Here is an 8,604-nt window from a genome sequence, read left to right on the forward strand (position 1 = left end):
ATTATCTCTCAGGCTATATCATGGGGGGCTAAAGGTCTAGCATGGGTAGCTTCTAATCTATGGATTTTAGCTATTGCTGCTGCTTTGTTAATATATGACCAGTATAAACAAAGAAGAAAATAAAATATGTTTTAATATATATATGAACAGATTACAAGAAGAGCTTTTACCTAATTTTAAAAGAATTAATATGACAAAAATTAAAGGTACCCGTACTTTTTATAGTATAACCTTTAACCCTAATAGTCTTAAATCGAATGAACAAGTTTATATTAATGTGCCTAAATTAAAATCAAATAGTTGTTTAGTTCCTGGTTCGATTAATCTATCATTTGATTTTAAAATCAGTAATACAAAAAGTCACTTTCTAAATAATCTCAGTAAGATTTTACAGCATAGACTACAAATTAAATTGAGTGGGGAAACCCTTTACGATTGTAGTGAACATAATGTTATAAGTGTATACAAAGACTTATGGTTACCTAAAAGTGATAGACAAAGCCTTATTGAATATGGAATAGCTGAAGAAAATTTAAGAAAACTTATTTCAAAGGATGATAGTGGTTCAACAAGTGGAGATTCTCAAAAAGTGTCAGATAAATTAATGTATGATATTTATGGTACAAGGCAAAAAATTAATATTGACTATATTCTTAAAGACCACGGGTTGTATTGCCCTTTCAATATGAATAATAACCCTCAATATATAATAACATTACCACCAAGTGATCAAATAATTATTCCTCAAAGTGGCCAAAGTATCGGTGATTATGAATTAGAAAATATTCAACTTGAATATGAAACTATTGATAACCAAGACCTTGCTGATGAGGTGACAAATTTATATTCTATAGGAAGAACCCTATTTTACCATCATATAACCCTCTTAAAAAAGGAAAAATGGGATAAATCAAGCACATTACAGAATATTAATGTTAATGTGCCTCGTAAAAGTATGAAAGGTATTGTACTACTATTTACAGAAAATTCAGTTAGTGATAGTGAAAATTTTATATATCCCAATATCGATTCAGTTAAAATCACTATTGAAGGCTTACCCAATTGTATTTTCGCACAAGGCATGGATAAAAAGTATTTTATGAAGAAGCAAGACGGTTTTGATAAAACTAACAATAGATTGCTTCATGACAATTGAAAAATTCTATAAGGATAAATTTGCATTAGTTATCGATCTACGCACCTTTCAAGAAAAAATATTGCTGGTAACGGTAAAAAATCATTACACAAAACGGCATTCTGCTTGAAATTAAAAAAAGAACATATACAAAAGATTTAAACTGTTACATCTATGTTATCAGTGATGCTCTTGTTCAATTTGTTAATAATGATTTACAAAGTATTCAATACTAGAATAACCAGTAATATATAAATGAACACACCCTTTAATATGATTATATTAGGTATGACAAATTGCGGTAAAACCTTCTTTCTTTAAGAATGTTAGAAGAAAACTTTAATAGACATTTTGATTATATTATTTTATTATGCCCAACGCTATCATATAATAAAACCTATCAAGAATGGAAATATATAAATGATTCTGATTTAATTAAAGTAGAATGTGACCAAGATCAGGTAGATATTATTTTAAAATATGTTAGTGAGGTATATAAAGGTACAAATAGTCTTATTATACTTGATGATTGTGCTTCTGGCTTATCAGTTAAAAATAGAACATCTGAATTAGTTCGTTTAGCATTCAGTGCTCGTCATTATGGTCTTTCTACTATTGTGGTTAGCCAGCAATTGACTAGTATTTCTAAGCCTTATCGCGAAAATATAAGTTATTTAGTTACATTTTATAATACAAACCGCAATGATATGAAAACAATATTTGATGATTATCTTTATGGTGTTGAGAAAGATGATATAGAAGAAATAACCAAAAAATTGAAAAATAATAAATTTGCTCATCTATTTATTCAACTAATATATCCATACCAATGGAAAATAGTTATTCCGCAATAAAACATGTGTTAATATATATATGCCAAAGCGTAAAGAGCCTGAAACAATTGATGATATAATTAATGATATTGATTCCGCAAATGATATTATCAAAGATGCTGTATGTGATGATAATATGCAAGATAAATCGCAAGAGGGTTTTAATAAAAGAGATCAATTACTTAAACTAGCTGAAGATGGTAATTTAAATAAGTCAGTTGCTTACATTAAAAAAGCTAGCCAAAAAATTATTGATAAATTGTACACTGAATACGAGAAAAAACGATTACAAAAAGCTAATGAGTTTTAACTGATTTAGTTATATCAAAATTTTCAGATATATTAAAGGGTTTGATGCTATTGAAGACTCAAAGAATTAACAAAACAGCTTAAATCAGACGACCTTTTAAAACGAGATGTGTACAGTTTAGTAGAAAAAATATCACCCCTATTACCTTTCCTAGGAGTCCTAACTGGCTGTATAATAATAGGTAATCATGTTTACAAACATAAAAATAATAAACCGGATATAAAATCTGAGGAATAATATAAATGAGCTTATTTTATGGGCATGATAAAACAGATATTAATGTAAATATACAAGGACCTGTAGATAAAACACATCTATCAGATAATTATTATACCAAAAATGAAACAGATAATAAATATGCTTTTGTTTCAAGATTAGCCAACTATTATACCAAAAATGAAACAGATAATAAATATGCTTTGACTGCTAATTTAAATAAATATTATACAAAAATGAAACAGATAATAAATATGCTTTGACTGCTAATTTAAATAAATATTATACCAAAAATGAAACAGATAATAAATATGCTTTGACTTCTAATTTAACTAACTATTATACAAAGAATGAGATTGATAGCAGAGTAAATGGTAAAAGTAGTACACCATAGCAATCAATTAAATTATAAAAATTTTAATACCCGACAAGATATTATCAGAATTTATTTTACTAATGTTAAATTTATTGAATTTACACTTTTATTAATAAATCCATCTGATAACTCTAAAACAATTAAATTAGATATGATGGCAGATAAGATTAAAAAAAAATTTATCATTAAAGTAACAAATGATAATGAAAAAAGATAGTTAATGTATTACTAGATTTATATCACGTATACTGTGTTGATGATGATTCAAAAAATATTTTATTCATTATTGAACCAAAAAAATCTTCAGTTTCACTAGGTTATGACGAATGGAAAAAAAAATGGCTGGCAGCATTTGATGGATTAATAAAAATTCAAGTTTATTCACAACATCAATCTACATTATCTATGTCATTTAATGGTTTTCACAAAATTTCGGGTTACTATAGAAGATAATATTCTATTAACTAAAAATTTGTAAATGATGAAATCGAAAAATTAAAAAAATTTATTAAAAATAACTATCAAGCTAAAACTTAAGATGAAGAATAATCCTCATGTTTGACTACATATCACATAACTGTTTGTAATAAGTAATTAATACAAAAGAATTCAAAATCCTGAAACAATTATTAAAAACACTTTTAACAAAAATTATATGACACTCGCTTGACAGACAAATTAAAAAAACATATAGATTCCATTGTATTATTATACATGCGCTGATGAAATGTGCTATTACATTAAACAACCATTGTTAGAAACATGCACTAAGACACGCGCCGGGGTTCAAGAATTTGCTACTGATATTTTAATAACACTTGATTATTAACACTTGATTATTATACATGCGCTGATGAAATGTGCTATCTATATTAAACAACCATTGTTAAGAACATGCACTAAGACACGCGCGCCTTGGGGTTCAAGAATTTGCTACTGATATTTTAATAACACTTGATTATTAACACTTGATTATTATACATGCGCTGATGAAATGTGCTATCTATATTAAACAACCATTGTTAAGAACATGCACTAAGACACGCGCCTTGGGTTCAGAATTTGCTACTGATATTTTAATAACACTTGATTATTAACACTTGATTATTAAAGATGGTTTTTTTAAGAGCATTTCTTAAGCCTCTGTTATTCTCGAATATTCTTCGAATATTCTTCGAATGTAAGGGGGCGCTCCGAATTTTCACTTCGTGAAAATTTTCCCCACCGTCGCTTAGAATTCTCGAGGGCTCCATTCCCCTGCTCAATTTTAGCTACGCTAAAATTTGCGCTGCCGAGCCCTCTCCGAAACTATGCTTGTTAACATTTGTTTGTAAAGACCGTTTTTAAAAACATATAGATTCCAAATTTTTACCCCTTTGAAACAATGACTTTTTTCATACAGCTTTCTTACATGACCTTTTACTGAGGGACGCCTTTTGAACCATGGTCTTATTTTATGCTGTTATAAAGAAAGTTTTTACTACTATATTGAAACAAACAATTTTTTACACAGCTTTTTTACATGACCTTTTTACCAGAGGGACGTCTTTGAACTATGGTCTTATTTTAAGCTGTTATAAAAATAGCCAGGTTATAGTAGTATAGTACATGGGGATTATAGCGCACTTCGTGCGCTAGAAATGTATACTACTACAAATTCTATCTTAATACAGGAAACTTTTTGGAAACGCTTAAATTATTTTCAGAGTACGATCAACCAATCAATGAGCATCTTGAGAAAGTTCGTGATCACCAAGTGAAAGCAATCGACAAAGGATGGTGGTAAAACTGATGGAAAAGGAATCAAAGAACGTGGCTCATGGCTAACGTTTTTGAGCAACGATATTCAAAATAAGTTAATCAATATCATTGGTAAAGAAATGTTCTGTAATTGTACAAAAATACGCAACTGCAAAGCATGGGCATTGATTGCTGATACAACACCCGATATAACTCATACAGAGCAATTGAGTATATGTAAGGCTTGTTAATGAAACTGGCGAGTGTTCTGAACACGTTTTGTCATGCCAAAAAGCAATTGGAAGAACTGCACATGATCTACACTGCTATTACAACATTACATTGCATGGAGTTTCATTTGAAAAGCTTGTTGCCCAAACGTATGACGGAGCATCCAGTATGAGCGGATGTTATCATGGTTTGCAGACAATTGTAAGAGAAAATCGGAAACCACATCATATTTGTTCACTGCTATGCGCATACGCTAAATCTTGTTTTGTCCGATTAAACTTGTGTTGTTATTGATGTCATTACTCTTTTGACTCTCTCGAAAACGGCACGTTCTCTTTAATAATTCTCATAAAGTACACGAATTGTTTCAATTGGTTCAAAAGAATGAAAACCTCAAATTTTTCAATTAAACGTCTTAATACAGTTCGATGGAATGCAAGAGAATTTTGTCTAAACGTACTTTTGAGTTTCGAGTGCATCATGCGAGTGCTCCAAAAGTGGCTGAGGAAAGATCATTCACTGAAAGTCAGCGAGCAACAGCAAATGGATTGCAAGCAGCTTTTCAGATAAAGCCATTTTATTGCGACTGCCTGTCTTTCCAAGAAATTTTGGAATTACTGGACATTTAAGTCGATATCTACTTAGCGTAAATGCTGACTTTGGAAAAGCAATGGATATGGTTGATAGCTCAATTTCTAGAATTCAAATCATACGTAACAAACCAGAAAAAAATCATTGAAATGTCCGATTCTTTTGCGTTAGATATCGAATGGAGGTCTACACGACCTCGTCGTCGACGACCAATGGACGGAGAACAAGCCAGAGATGATTTGGCAGATTCACCAAAAGCACAATGGAGGCGAGACACATTTTATAAAGTGCTAGATTCCATTCAATCTTCAATGAAGAATCGTTTTGAAAAGAATCGACCACTAAGGAAATCATTTGCTTTATTCGTACCTAATCAATTTGACGAGCTCTCGAGCAAGTACAAGACACCTCACGATCTTCAATCTGCAGTGAAAGCCTTTTGTGATGTGTATAAGATAGATTCCCAAAGATGCGCTACTGAACTGTTAAGCTTTGCAGAAACATTTAAGAAATTTCACTGTTCTCAGTTTACAACTCAAAGTGACCATAATCATAATGAGCGGAACTTTGAAACTATTGATGATGGTAATGGTGATGATGAAAATCATTCTGATACTGACATAAGTAAGCTTTCGAATAATGCGTCAATTACCGAGAAGTCTAAAACTCCGTCATTCTTAGATGCCTTGAAGCTGCTTTGTTTTCCAAAGTACCATTTAGTCGACGCATACCCAACATTATGCAAAGTTTATTCAATTGCAGTGGCCATACCATTAGCTCAGCAACTGCTGAACGTTCTTTTTCTTAGCTGAAGAGAGTAAAAACGAGGATTCGATCTACGATGGTACAGGAACGCCTGGAATCATTGCTTTTAATGGAAGTTGAAAGGGAAACTCTCCTTTCTATCAACAAAGATAGAATCATAACTTTACTTGGGAAAACCTCCCCAACGCTTGCAAAGGCATTAATAAAAATATATTTTTCTATAAAAAACAAATAACGTAACAGACAAATAATTGCTTGATGATACTTAGTTTTTAAGTTACTCTCTTTTTTATGAAGATTCATGTTTGTGTTTTATAAAATAAAAATAACTAAAATACTTGAAAATAGCTATAAGAAAAGGTGAAAGGGGCGCAAAATTTGGGTTGGCCACCGCAGTAAAACTATGCCACCACGCCACTGGAGGGGCAGATGGGTTACCTTTGAGGTTTTAAGGTTGCCCTGAATGCGAAGTCTATTTTTGACGAAAGAACTTCATGTTGTCTTACATGAAGTATACGTCTGTAAAGTTTTTAATTTTAAAGACAACTTTCGCAAATGTCGGTCGCTCCGTTTTCTTTCGTGTCATTTTCAAAAAAATGTGCTGCATTTCACCGAATCAAAACCATTTATGCCATCACAGAGAAATAACTAAAGATATACGCCATGATGGCGAAGCTATATCGTAGAAAAGTAATTTGAATTATTTAGAAGTATTACTTGAGTATTTTGCTAGGTTTTGTAGAACTAAACTTGTTCGTGACAATTTTACTTTGTTCACGTGGGTAGGCGAACGTAAGTTCGTCAATGGCGAAATGTGGCAACATATTTTTATGATAAAACCATTTGTTTGACCATAAACCTTGCCATAGTTGGACATTGTTGTACCAAAATGTTGTAATTATGTAATTATATGTGTAATTACGTATGTATGTGTCTAGCAGTTATTTCCATTGGTTATTGTTGGTTGTTTAGACTGAGGTTTGGCCATTCAGATTCAAGAAATAGTTGAAGACGAAGGCATTTTATTGTTTTAGTAACTAGGGTATTTAACATTTTATGGCTAGTTATGTCAACAATAAAGAGTTTAGAAAAATTCTGGCATTCTTTCAAAGATTTCTTTTTCTGTTCTACAAACAAGTATCCTATGAGAATATGCAAAATCTTTGTCAAAATTTAAAAATGAAGTATCAGAACACGTGATACTCAAGAGAGTGATTAGCTTTACTAAACTCTAGTCGTGCTCATTTAGATACCTTACTTGTATTAAAATTCGCGCAGTACTAGAATTCGCGCAGCGCTGAGTGCGCGAATTTTAGTACTGCGCGAATTATAATCCGTGCGAAAAGCTTTGTAGTGTAATATGAGACATTCATTGTTGGTTATGCAAATCAGTTGTTTTATTAACGCATATACATATTGACATATGTTTTAGTTGTCTTGGTAACATTAAAATCAAAAATGTCTTCATTTTCATCCTGTACAATTTCAGTCGGGATATTCTCAGGTTCTACGTAGTATTCCGTCACGAATGCCTGCATTTTGCTGTATATCCTAAAACTTGCATTTTCTGCATGACTGTTAGGGTAATAGGAATCTCCAAGCCTCCTTGTGGTAATGGGGATCGACGAAATTTGATGTCACACACACATGCTTCTATATTGCCCTATATTCAAAAGAACTTGCAAAATCGGGAAATCTCTCGAGGCAAATGTCCGACCAGTGACAATGGTTCAATCTTGCCTCTGATTTTGGTAAACAGACCAATAGCATATGGGTCGAATAGGTTTCCTGGTTCTGGTTTTATTATTAACTGCTGCTTGATTCTTGGAGCCCAGATTTTCTGTATTCATGAAAACCTCGTGATGCGCAAGCCAGAAAACGATGTCCCCTCGGGGCTCAGTTTCACTGAATTAGAATCATCCGTTCCTGAATCGTGGGTTTTCTGAAGCAAGCAATCAGATGCGTAATTTTCTTTCGCGTCACGCTTCACATAAAGCAACACTAGAACCACTTTTCCATCCAGGATAGTTTTCAGATGCAGGGATTGAACACATGATTCCTCGATTACAAACAAATGATTTGCATTTTAGACAAGTGTATTTTGTCAAATCATTGCACACGATGCAAATGCTTTCCATTTCTCCAACACAATAGTCAATGATGAGTCACGTTTCTTTAGGTGTTAGATATGATGTTCTATTATTATTTTACTGACTGATTTTAACTCCTTATTAACTAATTGCCGAATACGTCAAACGTTTCGGCAACACATATTCTACCACTCAAGTTTTGCCAACAGAAAACATTGTGCGGGAAATCAACGCACATGGCTCTGTTAAAATATTTCAAAAAGGTTTCCCAAGACGATATTTCGGTCGCGTCGTCTGACAGCAAATTAAATGCTGCC

Source organism: Xenia sp. Carnegie-2017, unplaced genomic scaffold (assembly GCF_021976095.1).
Source record: "Xenia sp. Carnegie-2017 unplaced genomic scaffold, XeniaSp_v1 HiC_scaffold_25, whole genome shotgun sequence".
Taxonomy (NCBI): Eukaryota; Metazoa; Cnidaria; class Anthozoa; order Malacalcyonacea; family Xeniidae; genus Xenia; species Xenia sp. Carnegie-2017.